Source organism: Octopus sinensis, linkage group LG15 (genome assembly GCF_006345805.1).
Source record: "Octopus sinensis linkage group LG15, ASM634580v1, whole genome shotgun sequence".
Taxonomy (NCBI): domain Eukaryota; kingdom Metazoa; phylum Mollusca; class Cephalopoda; order Octopoda; family Octopodidae; genus Octopus; species Octopus sinensis.
The window spans coordinates 54,151,100-54,174,931 of record NC_043011.1 but is presented as its reverse complement, the minus strand read 5'-3'; the positions used below and the strand labels follow the sequence as shown (position 1 = coordinate 54,174,931).

General features: G+C 39.1%; 9 non-coding genes across 9 annotated transcripts; 3 read left to right on the top strand and 6 right to left on the bottom strand.

Moving 5' to 3' along the window:
- Positions 1 to 1,415: 1,415 nt before the first annotated feature.
- Positions 1,416 to 1,489, top strand: Trnan-guu. The gene has a single exon. It is a non-coding gene; the product is annotated as a tRNA-Asn (tRNA).
- A 1,826-nt stretch (positions 1,490 to 3,315) lies between these two features.
- Positions 3,316 to 3,389, bottom strand: Trnan-guu. Its single transcript has one exon. It is a non-coding gene; the product is annotated as a tRNA-Asn (tRNA).
- Positions 3,390 to 4,258: 869 nt separating this feature from the next.
- Positions 4,259 to 4,332, bottom strand: Trnan-guu. Its single transcript has one exon. It is a non-coding gene; the product is annotated as a tRNA-Asn (tRNA).
- A 419-nt stretch (positions 4,333 to 4,751) lies between these two features.
- Trnaf-gaa lies at positions 4,752 to 4,824 on the bottom strand. Its single transcript has one exon. It is a non-coding gene; the product is annotated as a tRNA-Phe (tRNA).
- Positions 4,825 to 7,820: 2,996 nt separating this feature from the next.
- On the top strand, positions 7,821 to 7,894 carry Trnan-guu. Its single transcript has one exon. It is a non-coding gene; the product is annotated as a tRNA-Asn (tRNA).
- A 2,592-nt stretch (positions 7,895 to 10,486) lies between these two features.
- Positions 10,487 to 10,560, top strand: Trnan-guu. The gene has a single exon. It is a non-coding gene; the product is annotated as a tRNA-Asn (tRNA).
- Positions 10,561 to 15,053: 4,493 nt separating this feature from the next.
- Trnan-guu lies at positions 15,054 to 15,127 on the bottom strand. Its single transcript has one exon. It is a non-coding gene; the product is annotated as a tRNA-Asn (tRNA).
- Positions 15,128 to 15,541: 414 nt separating this feature from the next.
- Positions 15,542 to 15,614, bottom strand: Trnaf-gaa. Its single transcript has one exon. It is a non-coding gene; the product is annotated as a tRNA-Phe (tRNA).
- Positions 15,615 to 18,804: 3,190 nt separating this feature from the next.
- Positions 18,805 to 18,877, bottom strand: Trnak-cuu. The gene has a single exon. It is a non-coding gene; the product is annotated as a tRNA-Lys (tRNA).
- Between the last annotated feature and the right edge of the window lie 4,955 nt (positions 18,878 to 23,832).

The window sequence follows — 23,832 nt, the reverse complement described above, 5'->3', positions numbered from 1 at the left end:
ACACGTCATTGATTGGTTGAAATTACCGAAATACAACTTTAACACGAAATAACTTCGTAAATATAAACTTTTCTCAAAAACGCTAAGAGTAAAAGATGTTTTATATGACACATTCTACCAGTATACGAAGTTTGAAAGTGTTTAGTTACAAGAAATTATTTTCTAAATCTGCCGGTCAAAGGTAAAGATCCATTTCCTCTTGTTTAGCGCCGTCTTGCAAGTTGACAAAGTCTACAATTTGGCTGATATGTCTGAAATGAAATTGCTAGCATGATATAAATAATACTTACTATTGACGAGTATGGTGACCACAAGGAAGTGTGTACGACAGTTGCCAGCAGAAGCAAATCTCCAATACACTCGCTATGTGTGTCACGAATTCGACAAGGTGGGGCATATACGTGTACGTGTCATGTGTGGCGAAACACATCACTGAATAGCTACTGGTCAGCTATCAGTTTTCCTCGGTTATACCTTCATTGAATATGTAAATAAAATTGAAACAAGCAGTTGCTTCGCCGAAATAGCTCAGGTGGGAGAGCGTTAGACTGAAGATCTAAAGGTCCCTGGTTCGATCCCGGGTTTCGGCAACGAACATCTGCTTTCATTTTTTGTTTGACTGGGTTCAATCGAGCTATGAATATTTGATAATTCTTTTATAATAACTGACATTTCTTCATACCACCGCTCCCTACACATTGCTCCTCTCCACAACGCCATTGTCCATGGAAGAAAACAGATCACAGACTTGTGAAAATTATCAACTTTTTTTTAACATTCTATCAGGACAATCATAATTTATATGTACGTTTGGAATATTTCAAGAAAACATGCATTTTTAAGAAAAATTAGGTGAGGCACATTCCAGTATTAATGGTAGATCGCTTTGGAAATTAGCTTTCTTTTTGGTGATTATAAAACAGAATCAAAATTCTTTCACGTGTATAATCATGTGCTACGAAACGAAGAAAACTAGAGAAAAATAATTATTACTAGTAGTATCGCCCGGCGTTGCTCGGGTTTGTTTTCTTTTCGACCCTTTAGAATTGGAATTTTTGAAAAGTAAAACTTTTGCATGAGTTAGCTTGTTATTCTCTTTAAGTGAACATTTTTCTGGTTGAAATACACCGAAAAATGGCGACACAGCAGTCAAAAATTCGTAAAAAAAAGGGATTTTCATATAAAAAAAAAAGCACCTTTTAAATGTAAATAATTTTTGGTGTTAACATGGTCCGATTTGAATTTTTTCCTCTACGGAAGGAAGAGCAAGCCTTCTTCTGTCATACTCTCAATTTTGGTCAACTTGCGCCGTAGGGTCTCGGAGGAGATAGTTGTTAGTTGAAGGCTATCAAACCTGCCATACACAGACAACTTCAGCTTTATATAGAGAGAGATTTGCCTATTTTCAGCGAGGAGTCTCTGTGGCGCAATCGGTTAGCGCGTTCGGCTGTTAACCGAAAGGTTGGTGGTTCGAGTCCACCCGGGGACGATTGAATAAATTTTTGCTGAAATTTTTTGCAATTACACCTGGATGAAAGCTTTTTCTGTCTTCTCGCCACTTGTATTCACCTCAAACTAAAATTTATTCCCTTCCTCAGTGATTGTACTTTCTCAAGAAACATTATATGAATTGTTATTATAAGAAGTATCAAAAACTTGCAGCATCTTAGCATTATTTCTTCTACATTAAACTTATGGTGCTTACCAATATTACCAAGAGTGCGAGATATATTTCTTTTCTTTTAGTTTTCTTCATTTGTAGCAGAGAAATGTAGGCGTGAAATAATTTTAATTCTCTTCTACAATTACCAAGGGAAAAGAACTATTTCCAAAACAATTACCCATAACTAGAGGAATGCACTTCACCTAATCTTTCTTAAAAATCTATACCTTTAGTTTGAAAATTTCCAAACATAGTTATTAATTAAAATTGCATCATAAAATGTTGAAAAAATAATAATTTTCACTGGTCTGTGATCTGTTTCCTTCTGTTTACAATGACGTTTCGTAGTTGAACGATGTTTATGGAGAGATGGCATGAAGAAAACCAAGTTGTCATAGAAATATTGTAAATATTTATAATTCGATTGAACCTAAGAACAAAATAAAAAATGAGGAACCATGCCGAAACCCGGGATCGAACCAGGGACCTTTAGATCTTCAGTCTAACGCTCTCCCACCTGAGCTATTTCGGCTGTTCGATGCTGACTTACAATTTTACTGATGTATTCTACATTGAAATAGTTTGTCGCAAATTTTCGAAACGAAAGTATAACCGAGAAGATTCGGTAGCTGACCAGTGGCTGTTCGGTGATGTGTTTCGCTAGACTTGGCAGGGTGATCACAAAGTCACGTACCACGAGAGATATCAAGTATGCTTTATTAGCAATGATGTAAGTAATCCATTACAAATGTTCGATGTGTTGGCCATGTAGCTCTAAAGAAGTGTTAATACGGAATTTGAAATTGCGATGAACCCTTTCAAATTGCTCTTCATTATTTTTCAATATTTTTCAGAAAATTGTTCACAATCTTCAGTACTAAATATTTTTTCTAAACCAACTCGTAATTCTTTGCTCTTAGCCGAAATATCAGCTTTATGGACAATATGAGGCGTATAGACCGTAATATTTTAACAAACTTTAACACAGTTTAAATTTATCGTTCTATTAAGTTTCTTTTCACATAAGACAATTCGTGAAGAATTTGTCAAATCGACGAAATCATTCGGGAGAGCGAAACACTTGTACATTCGTTGACGATATTCCCATTGCTAAGTGGAGGGAATAGTATATTTGATTGTTTGTTTTTATACTTTCATATAATTATGATATAGACGTTAAGAATATTTTAACTGTTCAAATTTAAATCAATCTGAACCCTCCATTTTCGATATACCGGAAGTCGCTATTTTCAGCTTTTGTCCGTAAGAAATTGAAAACGTTGCAACAACTTCACAAAATGTGGCAGAGTAAATGGGAGAATTCTGTTAAATGAAAAATATCCGATGAAATATATTTTAAAACACGGAAAATGTCTTTGAAGAAAATTATCTTTATTAACTAAAACAAAAGCAATATTAATTTTTCGTCATACATCTGTGAGATTTAGTGAAGAAGAGATTGTACAAGTTTTCGGGCTTTTTTTTAAATAATATTAGTTTATATTACATTTACTAAGCACCTGTAAAGGTAGAAGAAGCAAAATAAAGCTTATTATAAACCATAATGCAGAAATTGTTCTATTCTATTCCCACAATGGGCGAGAAAACAGAAGCTTCAACGCTGATGTATTTTCAGCAAAACTGAAAGAATCCGTCCCTGGGTGGGCTTGAACCACCAACCTTTCGGTTAACAGCCGAACGCGCTAACCAATTGCGCCACAGAGACATCTGTAGACAAGCTGCGAGATATGTTTCTTTTCTTTTAGTTTTCTTCGTTTGTAGCAGAGAAATGTAGGCGTGAAATAATTTTAATTCTCTTTTACAATTACCAAGGGAAAAGAACTATTTCCAAAACAATTAGCCATAACTAGAGGAATGCACTTCACCTAATCTTTCTTAAAAATCTATACCTTTAGTTTGAAAATTTCCAAACATACTTATTAATTAAAATTGCATCATAAAATGTTGAAAAAATAATAATTTTCACTGGTCTGTGATCTGTTTCCTTCTGTTTACAATGACGTTGCGTAGTTGAACGATATTTATGGAGAGATGGCATGAAGAAAACCAAGTTGTCATAGAAATATTGTCAATATTTATAATTCGATTGAACCCAAGAACAAAATTTTAAAAATTGAAGTACCATGCCGAAACCCGGGACCTTTAGATCTTCAGTCTAACGCTCTCCCAACTGAGCTATTTCGGCTGTGCGTTGCTGATTTACCATTTTATTGACGTATTCTGTATTGACTGAGTAAATGGGAGAATTCTTTGAAATGAAAAATATCCGATGAAATATATTTTAAGACACGGAAAATGCCCTTGAAGAAAATTATCTTTATTAAATAAAACAAAAGCAATATTAATTTATCGTCATACATCTGTGAGATTTAGTGGAGAAGAGATTGTACAAGTTTTCGGGCTTTTTTTATAATATTAGTTTATATTACATTTACTAAGCACCTGTAAAGGTAGAAGAAGCAAAATAAAGCTTATTATAAACCACAATGCAGAAATTGTTCTATTCTATTCCCGCAACGGTCGAGAAAAGAGAAGCTTCAACGCTGGTATATTTTCAGCAAAAGTGAAAGAATCCGTCCCTGGGTGGGCTTGAACCACCAACCTTTCGGTTAACAGCCGAACGCGCTAACCAATTGCGCCACAGAGACATCTGTAGACAAGCTGCGAGATATGTTTCTTTTCTTTTAGTTTTCTTCGTTTGTAGCAGAGAAATGTAGGCGTGAAATAATTTTAATTCTCTTTTACAATTACCAAGGGAAAAGAACTATTTCCAAAACAATTAGCCATAACTAGAGGAATGCACTTCACCTAATCTTTCTTAAAAATCTATACCTTTAGTTTGAAAATTTCCAAACATACTTATTAATTAAAATTGCATCATAAAATGTTGAAAAAATAATAATTTTCACTGGTCTGTGATCTGTTTCCTTCTGTTTACAATGACGTTGCGTAGTTGAACGATATTTATGGAGAGATGGCATGAAGAAAACCAAGTTGTCATAGAAATATTGTCAATATTTATAATTCGATTGAACCCAAGAACAAAATTTTAAAAATTGAAGTACCATGCCGAAACCCGGGATTGAACCAGGGACCTTTAGATCTTCAGTCTAACGCTCTCCCAACTGAGCTATTTCGGCTGTGCGTTGCTGATTTACCATTTTATTGACGTATTCTGTATTGACTGAGTAAATGGGAGAATTCTTTGAAATGAAAAATATCCGATGAAATATATTTTAAGACACGGAAAATGCCCTTGAAGAAAATTATCTTTATTAAATAAAACAAAAGCAATATTAATTTATCGTCATACATCTGTGAGATTTAGTGGAGAAGAGATTGTACAAGTTTTCGGGCTTTTTTTATAATATTAGTTTATATTACATTTACTAAGCACCTGTAAAGGTAGAAGAAGCAAAATAAAGCTTATTATAAACCACAATGCAGAAATTGTTCTATTCTATTCCCGCAACGGTCGAGAAAAGAGAAGCTTCAACGCTGGTATATTTTCAGCAAAAGTGAAAGAATCTGTCCCTGGGTGGGCTTGAACCACCAGCCTTTCGGTGTCACTCATCATAGACCGATGAGTGACACAGTGCCGTATATTTCTTGAGTCAAAGACCAGTGTGCTTTCCATTTATTCAGTATACGTCACGTCGTGCGAGATGACAAAATCTACGCTGTGGTTGAGAATGTTGTTTGTTACTTCTCGAGCCATGTCTGGCTCGTAAATGCCGGTTTCCCGGTTTCCTTGGCGTATAGGTTCCCCACCTGGACGGAACGCCGGTCCGTCGCAGGTGAGCTGCAAAATGCAGGAGGAAAGAGTGAGAGAAGGTTATAGCGAAAGAGTCAGCAGAAGTTTGCAATTACCTTCTGCCGGAGCCGCATGGAACTTAGCTGTTTCTCTCAAAAACCCATATATCGCCCGGTCTCTAATTCAAACTCGCGATCCCTCGACCGCGAGTCCGCTGCTCTAACCACTAGGCCATGTGCCTCCACTGTGGTTGAGAATACGAAACTGAAATTGCGAGCATGATGCCTCTACTGCCAGTTGGTATGGTGGCCAATTCGGTGTTTATAGTAGTAACCGGCAGAAGCGAATCTCCAATACACTCGTTTTGTGTCTCACGATTGCACGGCCTTGCGTGTGGACAAACCCAACGCTGTGATTGAGAGTTCTAAACAGAAATTGGTAGCATATCTCAAACTATGAGCGGGTTTGTTGGCCACAAGTCAGTGTGTTTTTAGTAATTACCTGTAGAAGGAAATCTCAAATACACTCGTTCTGTGTGTGAAGATTGCGACAAAAACAAGGCGTAGAGAATTACCTGTCATGTCCGACAAAAGACATCGCCAGGCAGCCACCGGTCAACCATCAGTTTTCTTCGCTTAGACTTTCTTTCGTCTCGAAAATTTTCTTTCGTAAATTACGTCAAGACTACTTCTGTATCGAATAAATAAACAATACCAAAGAACTCTGTCGTCCAGCCGAAATAGCTCAGGTGGGAGAGCGTTAGACTGAAGATCTAAAGGTCCCTGGTTCAATCCCGGGTTTCGGCATACCAGTTCGAATTTATTTTATCCTTATACGTTTCGCTCATAAACACATATATCGACCGGTCTCTGGCCTAGTGGTTAGAGCAGCGAGTCCGCTGCTCTAACCACTAGTTGAGAATACAAAACTGAAATTGCGAGCATGATGTCTCTAATACCTGTGGGGATGGTGGCCAATTCAGTGTTTATAGTAGTACCCGGCAGAAGCGAATCTCCAATACACTAGTTTTGTGTGTCACGATTGCGACAGGGTAGGGCATATACAGGGTGGCCATAAAGTCACGCACCATCCTGCAGTATGTGAGATTGCTAGCATTCTCTTTCTACATCTCTTTTCACAACTGCTGATATTACTCGCAAACCAATCCTCATTGGATGGAGATAGATAATCAACTACCCTAGGGCTAGGTAATGGTGGGTGTGGGATTTGGCCCAATCGAGTGATTGGACCATTTTATTTTGAGGGCTCTGTGACAGGTGATTCGTATCTGGACATGTTTAGCAACAAGACGATGCCTCATGTGCATTCACATTGAAGGGGAAATTCTGTCTGCTTTCAGCAGAATGGGGCTTGGCCCCATTATGTACTACAGGTTCGAGATTTTCTGAATGAACATTTTCCAGGGAGATGGTTTGGGCGTCACGGGCCACTTGAATGGCCACCACCGTCACCAGATTTAACCCCCATGGACTTTTCTCTTCTGGGGCTACATTAAATTCCGAGTGTATTCTGAAAAGATTCGTGACCAAGAACAATTTCTTCAAAGAACTGTTGAAGCGTGTGAACAAGTCAATAGCAATGAAGAGTTGTTTTAAAGGATTCATCGTAATTTCAAATTCCGTATGTAGACTTGTTTAGAGCTACATGGCCAACACATCGAACATTTGTAATGAATTACTTACTTCATTGCTAATAAAGCATACTTGATATCTCCCATGGTACGTGACATTGTGGCCACCCTGCCAAGTCTAGCGAAACACATCACTAAATAGCCACTGGTCAGCTATCAGGTTTCCTTGGTTACGTTTTTGTTTCGAAAATTTTGCGACAAACTATTTCAATGTAGAATACATCAGTAAAATTGTAAGTCAGCATCGAACGGCCGAAATAGCTCAGTTGGGAGAGCGTTAGACTGAAGATCTAAAGGTCCCGGGTTTCGGCATGGTACTTCATTTTTTTTTTAATTTTGTTCTTAGGTGGAATCGAATTATAAATATTTACGAAATTTCTATGACAACTTGGATTTGTTCATGCCATCTCTCCATAAACATTGTTCAACTACGCAATGTCATTGTAAACTGAAGGAAACAGATGACAGTCCAGTGAAAATTATTATTTTTTCAACATTTTATGATGCAATTTTAATTCATAACTATGTTTGGAAATTTTCAAACTAAAGGTATAGATTTTTAAGAAAGATTAGGTGAAGTGCATTCCTCTAGTTATGGCTAATTGTTTTGGAAATAGTTCTTTTCCCTTGGTAATTGTAGAAGAGAATTAAAATTATTTCACGCCTACATTTCTCTGCTACAAATGAAGAAAACTAAAAGAAAAGAAATATATCTCGCAGTATTTATAGCTGTCTCTGTGGCGCAATCGGTTAGCGCGTTCGGCTGTTAACCGAAAGGTTGGTGGTTCAAGCCCACCCAGGGACGGATTCTTTCGCTTTTGTTGAAAATACACCAGCGTTGAAGCTTCGCTTTTCTCGACCGTTGCGGGAATAGAATAGAAGAATGTTTGCATTGTGGTTTATAATAAGCATTATTTTGCTTCTTCTACCTTTACAGGTGCTTAGTAAATGATATTATAAAAACTGATATTATAAAAAAGCCCGAAAACTTGCCTAATTTCTCTAAGCTTCATACTGTACGCATGCGCATTATTCTCTCAAATTTTCTCAATGTTCACATCAATGTATTTGTTTGTCAACGAAGTCTTAGTAGCTGGTACTGACCCGAGGTATCGGCTTTATCGAAAATATTATGTTGATATGTACGTAATGTTTTAACAAACTAAATCTTCGTACTGCAACACAATTTTATCGTTTAGTTAGGTTCGTCTTGCGTACAAGACAACTGGATAACCGACGTCAAACTGACGAAATCATTCCGTATAACACAACACTGTTACTTTCATTGCCACGATTTCAATCCTCATGTCGTATACTCTTTTACTCTTTTACTTGTTTCAGTCATTTGACTGCGGCCATGCTGGAGCACCGCCTTCAGTCGAGCAAATCGACCCCAGAACTTATTCTTTGTAAGCCTAGTACTTATTCTATCGGTCTTTTTTGCCGAACCGCTAAGTTACGGGGACGTAAACACACTAGCATCGATTGCCAAGCGATGTTGGGGAGACGAACACAGACACACAATCACACACACACATGTATATACATATATACGACGGGCTTCTTTCAGTTTCCGTCTACCAAATCCACTCACAAGGCTTTGGTCAGCCCAAGACTATAGTAGAAAACACTTGCCCAAGGTGCCACGCAATGAGACTGATCCCAGAACCATGTGGTTGGTAAGCAAGCTACTTACCACACAGCCTCTCCGGCGCCTATGAATAATATATTCATACATCTGTTTCTTCGTTTTTTCTTCTGTTTCTTCCTTCATAAAATTATTGGAATGATATTGTGCGACACGTGACACAGAATATTTTTTTTTTTAAAAAGCCATTTCTTGTACCTGTTCTGCCACAGGCATTCGTAGAGTCATGAGTCAATCAGGGAATGGTGAGCGGACCCAAAGCACTTTCCACTTGTGCGGTTGCATCTCGTCATTTCTTTATTGCCCACAAGGGGGCTAAACACAGAGGAGACAAACAAGGACAGACAAAGGGATTAAGTCGATGACATCGACCCCAGTGCGTAACTGGTATTAAATTTATCGACCCCGAAAGGATGAAAGGCAAAGTCGACCTCGTCGGAATTTGAACTCAGAACGTAACAGCAGACGAAATACCGCTAAGTATTTCACCCGACCTGCTAACGTTTCTGCCAGCTCGCCACCTTCAGAATCTTTTCCACTCTAGGCACAAGGCCTGAAATTTGTGGAGAGGCGGGGGCAGTCGATTAGATCGGCCCAGTACACAACTGGTACTTAATTTATCGACCCCGAAAGTATGAAAGGCTAAGTCGATCTCTGCGCAATTTGAACTCAGAACATAAAGACAGACAAAATACCTATTTCTTTACTACCCACAAGGGGATAAACACAGAAGGGACAAACAAAGACAGACAAACGGATTAAGTCGATAACATCGACCCCAGAGCGTAACTGGTACTTAATTTATCGACCCCGAAAACATGAAAGGCAAAGTCGACCTCGTCGGAATTTGAACTCAGAACGTAACGGCAGACGAAACACCGCTACGCATTTCGTCCGGCGTGCTAACGTTTCTGCCAGCTCACGGTCTTGCGTATGGACAAACTCAACGCTGTGATTGAGAGTTCTAAACAGAAATTGGTAGCATATCTCAAACTATGAGCGGGTATGTCGACCACAAGTCAGTGTGTTTTTAGTAATTACCGGTAGAGGGAAATCTCAAATACACTCGTTCTGTGTGTGAAGATTACGACAAAAACAAGGCGTAGAGAATTACCTGTCATGTCTGGCAAAAGACATCGCTAGGCAGCCACCGGTCAGACATCAGTTTTCTTCTCTTAGACTTTCTTTCGTCTCGAAAATTTTCTTTCGTAAATTACGTCAAGACTACTTCAGTATCGAATAAATAAACAATATCAAAGAGCCATGTCGTCCAGCCGAAATAGCTCAGGTGGGAGAGCGTTAGACTGAAGATCTAAAGCTCCCTGGTTCGATCCCGGGTTTCGGCATTGTTTCTCACTTTCATTTTGTTCTTAGCTTCAATCGAATAATAAATATTTACGAAATTTCTATGACAACTTGGTTTTCTTCCTGCTATTTCTCCATAAACATCGTTCAACTACGCAATGTCATTGTAAACAGATCACAGACCAGTGAAAATTATTATTTTTTCTACATTTTATGATGCAATTTTAATTAATAACTGTGTTTGGAAATTTTCAAACGAAAAATATACATTTTAAGAAAGATTAGGTGAGGTACATTCCTGTAGTTATGGGTATTTGTTTGGAAATAGTCTTTTTCCTTTGGTAATTGTAGAAGAGAATTAACATTATTTCACGCCTAAATTACTCTGCTATAAACAAAGAAACCTAAAAGTAAAGAAATATATCTGGCAGATTGCCTACGGGTGTCTCTGTGGCGCAATCGGTTAGCGCGTTCGGCTGTTAACCGAAAGGTTGGTGGTTCAAGCCCACCCAGGGACGGATTCTTTTAGTTTCGCTGAAAATACACCAGCGTTGAAGCTTCGCTTTTCTCGCCCATTGCGGGAATAGAATGGAACAATTTTTGCATTGTGGTTTATAATAAGCTTTATTTTGCTTCTTGTACCTTGACAGGTGCTTAGTAAATGATATAAAAAGCCCGAAAACTTGCCTAATTTCTCTAAGCTTCATACTGTACGCATGCGCATTTTTCTCTAAAATTTTCTCAATGTTCACATCAATGTATTTGTTTGTCAACGAAGTCTTAGTCGCTGGTACTGACCCGAGGTATCAGCTTTATGTTGATATGTACGTAATGTTTTAACAAACTAAATCTTCGTACTGCAACACAATTTTATCGTTTAGTTAGGTTCGTCTTGCGTACAAGACAACTGGATAACCGACGTCAAACTGACGAAATCATTCCGTATCACACAACACTGTTACTTTCATTGCCACGATTTCAATCCTCATGTCGTATACTCTTTTGCTCTTTAACTTGTTTCAGTCATTTGACTGCGGCCATGCTGGAGCACCACCTTTAGTCGAGCAAATCCACTCCAGAACTTATTCTTTGTAAGCCTAGTACTTATTATATCGGTCTTTTTTGCCGAACCGCTAAGTTACGGGGACGTAAACACACCAGTATCGGTTGCCAAGCGATGTTGGGGAGACAAACACAGACACACACATACACACACACACACACACACACACACACACACACACACCACACACACGCACATACACACACACACACACACACACATATATATATATATATATATATACGACGGGCTTCTTTCAGTTTCCGTCTACCAAATCCACTCACAAGGCTTTGGTCAGCCCAAGGCTATAGTAGAAAACACTTGCCCAAGGTGCCACGCAATGACACTGAACCCAGAACCATGTGGTTGGTAAGCAATCTACTTACCACACAGCCTCTCCGGCGCCTATGAATAATATATTCATACATCTGTTTCTTTGTTTTTTCTTGTTTCTTCCTTCATAAAATTATTGGAATGATATTGAGCGACACGTGACACAGAATATTTTTTTTTTTTAAAGCCATTTCTTGTACCTGTTCTGCCACAGGCATTCGTAGAGTCATGAGTCAATCAGGGAATGGTGAGCGGACCCAAAGCACTTTCCACTTGTGCGGTTGCATCTTGTCATTTCTTTATTGCCCACAAGGGGGCTAAACACAGAATGGACAAACAAGGACAGACAAAGGGATTAAGTCGATAACATCGACCCCAGTGCGTAACTGGTACTTAATTTATCGACCCCGAAAACATGAAAGGCAAAGTCGACCTCGTCGGAATTTGAACTCAGAACGTAACGGCAGACGAAACACCGCTACGCATTTCGTCCGGCGTGCTAACGTTTCTGCCAGCTCGCCGCCTTGCGTGTGGACAAACTCAACGCTGTGATTGAGAGTTCTAAACAGAAATTGGTAGCATATCTCAAACTATGAGCGGGTATGTTGGCCACAAGTCAGTGTGCTTTTAGTAATTACCGGTAGAAGGAAATCTCAAATACACTCGTTCTGTGTGTGAAGATTACGACAAAAACAAGGCGTAGAGATTACCTGTCATGTCTGGCAAAAGACATCGCCAGGCAGCCACCGGTCAGCCATCAGTTTTCTTCGCTTAGACTTTCTTTCGTCTCGAAAATTTTCTTTCGTAAATTACGTCAAGACTACTTCTGTGTCGCGAATAAATAACAATATCAAAGAACCCTGTCGTCCAGCCGAAATAGCTCAGGTGGAGAGCGTTAGACTGAAGATCTAAAGGTCCCTGGTCAATCCCGGTTTCGGCATACAGTTCGAATTCATTTTATCCTTATTGTCAATCGAATTATAAATATCTATTAGAAATACCTAAATTGACAGAGAATTCTTCGTTCCATCTTCTCCTACACATCGTTCAACTAGGTCAGAGCATTGCAAAACGGCAGGAAGATATCCTTAGACTTCCAGAAAAATATTTCCATTTTACAAAATTTTAACAGGGTGATCATAATCTATGGGTATATTTGGAAAAGTTTGAATAAAATGAGGTCCCTGGTTCAATCCCGGGTTTCGGCATACCAGTTCGAATTCATTTTATCCTTATTGTCAATCGAATTATAAATATTTATTAGAAATACCTAAATTGACAGAGAATTCTTCATCCATCTTTGCCTACACATCGTTCAACTAAGTAGAGCTTTGTAAAACGGCAGGAAGATATTCTTAGTTTCCAGAAAAATATTTCCTTTTTACAAAATTTTAACAGGGTGATCATAATCTATGGGTATATTTGGAAAAGTTTGAATAAAATGAGGTCCCTGGTTCAATCCCGGGTTTCGGCATACCAGTTCGAATTCATTTTATCCTTATTGTCAATCGAATTATAAATATTTATTAGAAATACCTAAATTGACAGAGAATTCTTCATTCCATCTTTGCCTACACATCGTTCAACTAAGTAAGAGCTTTGTAAAACGGCAGGAAGATATTCTTAGATTTCCAGAAAAATATTTCCTTTTTACAAAATTTTAACAGGGTGATCATAATCTATGGGTATATTTGGAAAAGTTTGAATAAAATGAAGAAACAATTTTACGAAGGATTAGATGAGGCAAACTCCTTTGCAAATAATGTTTCTTCTTGGTAAATGTAAAAAAGAATTAAATTTCTTTCACGCTTTTTCTCTGTAACAAATGAAATAAACTTAATGAAAAGAAACAGAACTTGTACAGCCTTGTGGCTCAGTCGATTAGCGCGTTCGGCTGTTAACCGAAAGGTTGGTGGTTCAAGCCAACCCGGGGACGTTTCGTTTTAGTTTTAGAATAAAATATTTGCAATAACCTTTACGTTGAAGCTTCTCTTTTCTCACCGATTGCAGAAAAAAAAAGGACAATTTCGTGCTAAATTTATTTCGTTTCCTCTGTTTTCAAAAATATACGGAATGAAAGAAAGAAAGCAAGGGGAAACGATACTGGTCGGCACATGGAACATAATTGCAGAAAAAAAGGCATTTTTTGTACCTGTTCCGCCACAGGCATTTTCTGATTTTATCAAAGCCACAAGTACTTTACACTCGTTCACTGCCGTCTTGCCAGTTCACGAACTGGACGCTGCGGTTGATAGTTCTAAGCTGAAATTGGTAGCATGCTATCTCTACTACGTGCGGGTCTCCTGGACACAGTTCAGTATGTATGTCTTTTGCCAGCAGAAGCGAATCTCCAATACACTCGTTCTGTGCATCACGATTTCGACAAGGTAGGGCTTATATAATTTACCTGTCATGTCTGACGAAAGACGTCACTGAATAGCCACTGGTCATCTATCAATTTTCCTCGCTTATACTTTCGTCTCGAGGGATTTCTTTCGTCAATTTCCCGAGCTTCGGCCACAGCCCTTGACAATTGTAAAACAGGATTTAAATTCTTTCACGCTACAAATGAAGACACCATGAAGAAAAGAAAAGAAATATAACTGGTTATGCTTTTTTTTTTTTTGACATGTCTATGTGGCGCAATCGATTAACGCGTTCAATCCCACGCAGGGTCTGTTTCTTTTGTTGTTTTTTTTTACAGTTTTGCGATAAACTTTACATTGAATCCCTTTTTTTCGCCAATTTCGGTGACGGAATTGGACAAGATATTTGCAATAACCCTCGCATTGAAGCCTTTCCTCTTTTCTCGCCAATTGCGGGTACAACATAGAACAGTTTCTCTAAGTGTGTTTTATATCAAATTATATTTCCGTTTCTCTCTGCTCATAAGTGCTCAGTAAAGTTAATGATATAAACTGATATTGTCAAGATCAGAGTAATCATAACCTCTAAATATACTTAGAAAAAATTGTATCAAATAAATCTGCATTTTTCAGAGATTTGGCGAGACACATTCCTCTCTTAAGGCAAATCACTTTGGAAATAGTATTTCTTCTTGGTGATTGCAAAAGAAAATTAAAATTCTTTCACGTGTAAATTTCTCTGCTACAAATGAAGAAATCTTAAGAAAAAGTTATATCACTGATGTCGTTATATTCATTAAAAGCATAATGCGCTGCTTGACTGCAACACAGAGGCATTGCTTTTATCTGTGTTGCAATCGGTCTGCGCCTTACTCTATCAGCAGTAATTTTGTTGTTTCGGTTCCTCTCAGGAACTAATTCCTTCAGTTTTGCTGAAGGATTTTTGAAATTTCATCTGTAGGAAAGCCCCTGTTCACTTCTCACCACTTGCGCTCATCTCACACTGCTGTTCATTCCGGTTCTTCTTTGGTTACAAGCGCTCAGTGAAGGTTTTAGTTCCTTATATTCCTTTTTAAGGTTGGGGGACATGGCCTAGTAGTTGGAGCAGTGGACTCGCGATCGAGGGATCGCGGGTTCGAATAAAGCTTATTATAAACCACAATGCAAACATTCTTCTATTCTATTCCGGCAATGGGCGAGAAAAGCGAAGCTTCAACGCTGGTAAATTTTCAGCAAAACTAAAAGAATCCGTCCCTGGGTGGGCTTGAACCACCAACCTTTCGGTTAACAGCCGAACGCGCTAACCGATTGCGCCACAGAGACAGCTATAAATACTGCGAGATATATTTCTTTTCTTTTAGTTTTCTTCATTTGTAGCAGAGAAATGTAGGCGTGAAATAATTTTAATTCTCTTCTACAATTACCAAGGGAAAAAAACTATTTCCAAAACAATTCGCCATAACTAGAGGAATGCACTTCGCCTAATCTTTCTTAAAAATCTATACCTTTAGTTTGAAAATTTCCAAACATACTTATTAATTAAAATTGCATCATAAAATGTTGAAAAAAAAAGATTTTTCACTGGTCTGTGATCTGTTTCCTTCTATTTACAATGACATTGCGTAGTTGAACGGTATTTATGGAGAGATGGCATGAAGAAAACCAAGTTGTCGTAGAAATATTGTCAATATTTATAATTCGATTGAACCCAAGAACAAAATAAAATATGAGGAATCATGCCGAAACCCGGGATTGAACCAGGGACCTTTAGATCTTCAGTCTAACGCTCTCCCAACTGAGCTATTTCGGCTGTTCGTGGCTGACTTACAATTTTACTGATGTATTCTACATTGAAATAGTTTGTCGCAAAATTTTCGAAACAAAAACGTAACCAAGGAAACCTGATAGCTGACCAGTGGCTATTTAGTGATGTGTTTCGCTGGACTTGGCAGGGTGGCCACAAAGTCACATACCATGGGAGATATCAAGTATGCTTTATTAGCAAGGAAGTAAGTAATCCATTACCAATGTTCGAAGTGTTGGCCATGTAGCTCTAAACAAGTCTACATACGGAATTTGAAATTACGATGAACCCTTCCAAACAACTCTTCATTGCTATTGACTTGCTCACACGCTTCAACAATTCTTTGAAGAAGATGTCCTTGGTCACGAATCTTTTCAGAATACACTCGGAATTTAATGTAGCCCCAGAAGAAAAAGTCCATGGGAGTTAAATCTGGTGACGGTGGTGGCCATTCAAGTGGCCCGTGACGCCCAAATCATCTCCCTGGAAAATGTTCATTCAGAAAATCCCGAACTTGTAGTACATAACGGGGCCAAGCCCCGTTCTGCTGAAAGCAGACAGAATTTCCCCTTCCATGTGAATGCACATGAGGCATCGTCTTGTTGCTAAACATATCCAGATACGAATCACCTGTCACAGAGCCCTCAAAATAAAATGGTCCAATCACTCGATTGGGCCAAATCCCACACCACACCCGCCATTACCTAGCCCTAGGGTAGTTGATTATCTATCTCCATCCAATGCGGATTGGTTTGCGAGTAATATCAGCAGTTGTGAAAAGAGATGTAGAAAGAGAATGTTAGCATTTTCACATACTGCAGGATGGTACGTGACTTTATGGCCACCCTGTATATGCCCTACCCTGTTGTTATCGTGACACACAAAACGAGTGTATTGGAGATTCGCTTCTGGCGGGTACTACTATAAACACCGAATTGGCCACCATACCCACTGGCAGTAGAGACATCATGCTCGCAATTTCAGTTTCGTATTCTCAACCACAGTGGAGGCACATGGCCGAGTGGTTAGAGCAGCGGACTCGCGGTCGAGGGATCGCGAGTCGAATCAGAGACCGGGCGATATATGTGTTTTTGAGAGAAACAGCTAAGTTCCATGCGGCTCCGGCAGAAGGTAATGGCAAACTTCTGCTGACTCTTTCGCCACAACCTTCTCTCACTCTTTCCTCCTGCATCTTGCAGCTCACCTGCGACGGACCGGCGTTCCGTCCAGGTGGGGAACCGATACGCCAAGGAAACCGGGAAACCGGCCCTTATGAGCCAGACATGGCTCGAGAAGGAACAAACATTCCTTTTTAAGGCGGCGAGTTTTAAGGCGGTGTGTTTACGTCACCGTCACTTAGAGGTTCGGCAAAAGAGAACGATACAATAAGTACTAGGCTTACAAAGAATAAGTCCTGGAGTCGATTTGCTCGACTAAAGGCGGTGCTCCAGCATGGCCACAGTCAAATGACTGAAACAAGTAAAAGAGTAAACACACACGCTCACACACACAAACCTTCATATAGCTCTCTTTTACACGCACTCACATACACACATATATTTACACAGAGTTGAAGCGCCGTTTTTCTGGGGATTTTTTCCACGGTTAAATTTTCAGCATCCCACTTCCATCGGTGGTTATCACCCCTTCCTTCGTCAGTCGTCTCTTGTGACGGACAAAAACCACGTGAGCACTATATAGGAGATACACTGAACTCGAATCAAATAATTCAAGATGAAGTAACTCCTATATTCCTTACAAGAGTTACCTCCCTTATTAATATATGCAAACTGTATCGATAGTGATGCAGTGTCTGGACTAAATTTGAGCATTGTTTTATGTCTCCTTTTTTTCAGGAACATTTCGATGCATGGGTGAACGGTCAGTGGCATTGGAAAGCATAAGGATTAAAGTTGTGGTCGGGAAAAAGTTATCACACATGGAGGAGTGAAAATTACTTGAATATTGAATCGTGATGATTTGCACCGGATATCAAAATGCCAACGTCTTAACGGCTGCTCAGTTCTCTATAAACGCTGTAAAGGCTACAAAACGTGCTGCGGTTCCGGGGCCGTCTTGAGGCAAAGGAGGGTGTTGAGGGCGGCTACTTTGATTAAGCAGTTCTCTCCCAACCATTTTCTTTTTTCTTTTTTTTTTAATTCTTTAAAATACTTTATTTTTTTTTAATGAAAACTCACTCGTTAAGAAAATCTCTATTAAAGACAAAAGAAGTATTTATACTGAGAAGTAATGTTTATCGCCGCCTAAACGTGTCGTCGTCGTCATCGTCATCATTTGTCTGTATTTGTTCTATTACAAATGCCAGACAAACCCATGGAGGAATCGACGCAAGCTTAAATAATAAACTGTGATAGGTGACCCGCGATATGGCGTGGTATTACTGTATGTATGTATGTATATACTGAAATAAGTTTCGGCCGGAGTTCTGATACATTAATTGCCCTTGGGCCAAGATAGGAGTCTTTTACGTGACTCTCATGTTAGTGGATTCTCTCACTCCTTGACAGAACCTTAATTCTGGGTGGGCGGGTGGCTTAATAATGGTGGGCGGGTGGCTTACTCTGTCCATAGCTGAGTGGAATAAAGAACTTAATTTAATTTGCCGAAGAAATGTCAACTTGTAGGAATTGAGACGTTCAAGGGGGGAGTTGGCATCACCGGATATAATATATATATATATATATATATATATAATATATATATATATATATATATATATATATCTTTTCTCTTTTCCTTGTTTCAGTCATTTTGACTGCGGCCATGCTGGAGCACCGCCTTTAATCGAGCAACTCGACCCCGGGACTTATTCGTTTGTAAGCCCAGTACTTATTCTATCGGTCTCTTTTGCCGAACCGCTAAGTAACGGGGACATAAACACACCAGCATCGGTTGTCAAACAATGCTAGGGAGACAAACACAGACACACAAACATACACACACACATATATATATACATATATACGACGGGCTTCTTTCAGTTTCCGCGTACCAAATCCACTCACAAGGCTTTGGTCGGCCCGAGGCTATAGTAGAAGACACTTGCCCAAGGTGCCACGCAGTGGGACTGAACCCGGAACCATGTGGTTGGTAAGCAAGCTACTTACCACACTGGCACATATTTTTTTTTTTTTTTTAAGTATTAAAATTTTAAAAGAAGTAAAAAGGTAAAGATCGCCCAACGTGGGGCTCGAACCCACGACCCCGAGATTAAGAGTCTCGTGCTCTACCGACTGAGCTAGCCGGGATTGCTGGTTAGAAACACTTAATTTAACGTTCATGTTACGTTAGAATCACTAGATCATAGTGATGGAGTGTATTTTTATTTCGATTTTTTTCTTTTGTTTTCTTTGAGGGGGCGGGGCGTATACCATTATTCTTTTTGGGTTTTTTTTTTATTTCTGCAAGTAATGGCAATTTTGTCATCGACGGTTCTGTCAGGAGGGTGACTGTTCCATTGCTGCAGCTTCACCCTCACCTTGCAACTGGCAACGTACTTTGGGTTGACAATTTTTTTTTCTTTTTGAAGGACTACACTAGTTCCCCCCCCCCCTGTGGAACACAAGGCTCTTTTCCATCTCATGCATATTCTTTGCATAAAGTTTTAAGTCATCCACAAAGAAACAGTGTATAATTTTGGTATTTCTGCTTCTTTGTGAACCAGTGACTTATCCTTCAGATTCCCTTAATATGAATGACAAGGGGTTTACGCAAAGTATAAACAACACCACAGAGAGACTGTCTCCTTGGAATATGCCTCTGCGATGCCATATTCTATGGGTGACAATACAGTCATTCTTTCTGTCTAATTTCAAGATGGTGGCCCATGATTAAGTCAGGTCAGCGATGGCTTTGACTATTCTCACTGGAACTTTACCAAGTTTAGGAGCTTCTGGCATCTCTGAGTGGGGAACAGAGTCAAAGGCTTTTTTGTAATCTGGCCACATTGAAACTAGGTTCCTCCAATGCTCTTGCACCTCTGACATCACAGTTTTGTTGACTAGCAATTGCTCGGCACATCCACAAACTCCCTTCCTCCCAAATGCTTCTTCTGCTGTGATAATATTGGTTTCACAATGGTTCCAGAGGAAGAGGTTTAAACATGCTGTATATATCTTATACATTAAGTCCAGGCATGCAATGTACCGGTAGTTTTTTGCCATGTGGTTGGTTCTGCATTTGGGGATCGGTTTTGTCTCTAGCAGAGCTAATCAGTGTGGTATGCTGCTGTTCCCAATGAAAGCTTGCTGGTAAAGATTGATAAGATATGGTCGGTAGAATGTTAGCTTCTTGTACGAGGAAAGAGTGGGAGAAGGTCGTGGCGAAAGAGTCAGCAGAAGTTCGCCATTACCTTCTGCCGGAGCCGCGTGCAGCTTAGGTGTTTCACTCATAAACACACACATCGCCCGGTCTGAGATTCGAACCCGCGATCCCTCGAACGCGAGTCCGCTGTTCTAGCCACTAGGCCATGTGCCTCCACATCAGCCATCATAGGGTGACTGAAATAACGTAAGAGTCGCTTTTTTTCATCAGTTTGAAATGCCCTCTGCCCAGTATCTGTGACCGAAGAGAATATAACTACTCCGAAAGACTGCATCTCAGAGTCTGGAAAGGGGGCGCTGCAAACTGATCTACACCATTGTCAACAGCAATAAATTTTCTCCACGATAAAAAAAAATTAGTGGCTTGTTTATTAGTCCAGACGTGCCACAAGAAGATTTGAACTGGTCATAACATTGCATTAAGACGGTTAAATTTGTAACACTTCAGTTTTGAAAGAGTTTTCAGAGAATCAGGCATTTCCAAGTTGACAACTTTTTCTTTGAACGTTGACAGTATCCAGGAGAACAACTTTTTGTACTTCTGATGCTTTTTAAGGTTCCAGATATTTGTCCATGGTGTTTAAGAGCGCCTTCGGGGTATTGTCCCCGAAGCTCCTATGTTCACAGATCAGATATAGTTGACGTTCTTAGATGCCATGTTTTGAGACCTCAAGGTCCTTTGGTATAAATAACATTTGAATTGTTTCTACAGTGTTGCACTCTGCTTTCATTGACATATCTCTGCGGTGACATGTTTTGTCAACGTGATTTTTTTATCACAATTTCTAATCTATTGGCCTGAATAGCACGATTATTCGGAATACAGAAGTCCCGGTGAACGTTGAAATCTTTATTTTCTACAACTTTGGCAGGCTTATGTTCCTACCAGTTCTTCTCAAATGGGAGTCCATATTTACAGTATATAATCCAGTGCAAATATGGACCAAGTCTATCATGGCATTTAAGACATTGGTTAATTTATTGCCCACAAGGGGCTAAACATAGAGGGGACAAACAAGGACTGCCCAAGAGATTAAGTCGAAGGTGGCGAGCAGGCAGAAACGTTAGCACGCCGGGCGAGATGCTTAGCGGTATCTAGTCTGCGTTACGTTGTGAGTTCAAATTCCGCCGAGGTCGACTTTGCCTTTCATCCTTTCGGGGTCGATAAATTAAGTTCCAGTTGCGTACTGGGGTCGATCTAATCGACTGACCCCCTCCCCCCAAAACTTCAGGCCTTGTGCTTAGAGTAAAAAAGAAGAGATTCAGTCGATTACATCGGCCCCAGTGCTTACTGGTACTTATTTAAATCGACCTTGACGGAATTTGAACTCAGAACGTAATGGCAGACGAAATATCTATTTCTATACTACCCACAAGGGGTTAAACACAGACGGAACAAACAAGGACAGACACACGGATTAAGTCGATTATATCGACCTCAGTGCGTAACTGGTAATTATTTAATCGACCCCGAAAGGATGAAAGGCAAAGTCCACCTCGGCGGAATTAGAACTCAGAACGTAGCGGCAGACGAAATACGGCTAAGCATTTCGCCCGGCGTGCTAACGTTTCTGCCAGCTCGCCGTCTTAATAATAATAATAATAATAATAATAAATAATAATAATAATAATAATAATAATAATAATAATAATAATAATAATAATAATAACAACAACAACAACAACAACAACAACAGCAGCAACAACAACAACAACAACAACAACAACGATAACGATAACGATAATGATAATGATAATAATAATAACAACAACAATAATAATAATGATAATGATAATGATAATAATAATAATAATAACAACAACAACAATAATAATAATGATAATGATAATAATAATAATAATAATAACAACAACAACAATAATATAAGATAATGATAATGATAATAATAATGATGATGATGATGATATAATAATAGAATAATAATAATAATAATAATAATAACAACAACAACAATAATAATATGATAATGATAATGATAATAATAATGATGATGATGATGATGATAATATAATAATAATAATAATAATAATAATAATAATAATAACAACAACAACAATAATAATAATGATAATGATAATGATAATAATAATGATGATGATGATGATGATAATAATGATGATGATGATGATGATAATTTATTTCTTTATTACCCCAAGGGGGCTAATAATAATAATAATAATAATAATATAATAATAATAATAATAATAATAATAATAATAATAATAATTTCTTTTATTGACCACGATGGCCCAAGACATGGAGGGCTATATAGATCGACGAGTTACAGCGCACATAAACAAAAAACACAAAAACAAGAAAAATACAGAGACCGGGTGGGGGGGGGGTTACATCAACCAAAGGGAGATACTATAACAGAGGATATATATAAAAGAAATAAGAGCAATAAATAAATAAATAGAACCCCCCCCCAAAACGGACGTTAATTGATGATCTACATATGCACATGTCTATGTGTGTATGAGTGTGAGTGTGTGTGTGTGAGAGAGCGACTGTGTGTGTACATACATACATACATACATACATACATACATACATACATACATACATACATTATGGCTGCCCCCTCGTTATCGAGTATGGCCATTGCACGAAGCTTAACTGTTATTGGTGCTGTGATCGAATGTGACTTTTTAGCCCAGCTAAAGATCTACAATGTCTTGTACAGAATTGGCAACTAAAACCTTTACCGGTAATAGCCGGCTGTAGTTGTAACTGGGCTACATGTACCTTTGCATGTCGTTTAAGTCCTCCTGCCGAATTACACTCTCTTCCACATGCCCGACAGATATGATTAGTATGGTGTGTTACACCACCACCAGTGGCCAGGTTGTCACTCATCTTTCTCGCTTTATGACGACGAAGATGACTCTCGAGTCCAGCTTTACTGAGGCAGGGTCTTGCACAGACATTGCATGTCAGCATCAAAGGAAGACCCTTCCCTTTTGAAGTGTAACAGCGATGCCCTTCCTGACATCCCTCCTTACTTTCTCATGTGCAACTCGAGATTTCTCAAAAGCGGCTGTCCCCTCATGCACAATCCTTCTCCACCTGCTACGATCAATAACTATGCCTTGGCATGTGTCAGGAGAGATGCAAGCATCTCTTAAGGAAGCCTTCAGCAAGTCCTTATGCCTCTTTTTCGGTTTATGTGGAGGTCGTTCTCCTTTAGCTAACTCTCCATAAAAGAGTTGTTTTGGCATCCTTGAATCCTTCATTCTGACCAGATGACCACTCCATCTGAGCCTTTGCTTTAACACAAGAGCTTCTATACTTTCACACCGAGAGCTTTCCAATATTTCAAGATCACTGATGCGGTCCTTCCACTTAATGCCATAGATCCGTCTGAGGCACATCAAATGGAAACGTTCCAGTTGTTTAAGGTGGTATCGATATGTGACCCACGTCTCGCAGGCATAGGGAAGAGAAGGGAGCACACATGCCTTGTACACCTTTATCTTTGTCTTTCTGCATATGTCTCGCCGACTCCAGAGGCGCTTTTCTAGCCTTCCGAAAACAACACTTGCTTTCCTAATTCCATATGGAATTTCATCATCCAAATTGCCATATCTATTAATAGTGCTTCCCAGGTAGACAAACTGATCAACTACATCAAGCCGTTTACCATACATATAGATATTTGGTACACTATACTGCGTACCAAGGGCAGGTTGATGCATGACAACAGTTTTCTTGAGATTGACTGTCAATCCTAAGGCAGTGCAAACATCAGAGAATGTATTCAAAATGTGTTGCGTATAAATCTCTGTGTGTGCTACTAGCTCACAATCATCTGCATACAAAAGGTCTCTTATGATAGAGGTAAATACCTTTGTTTTTG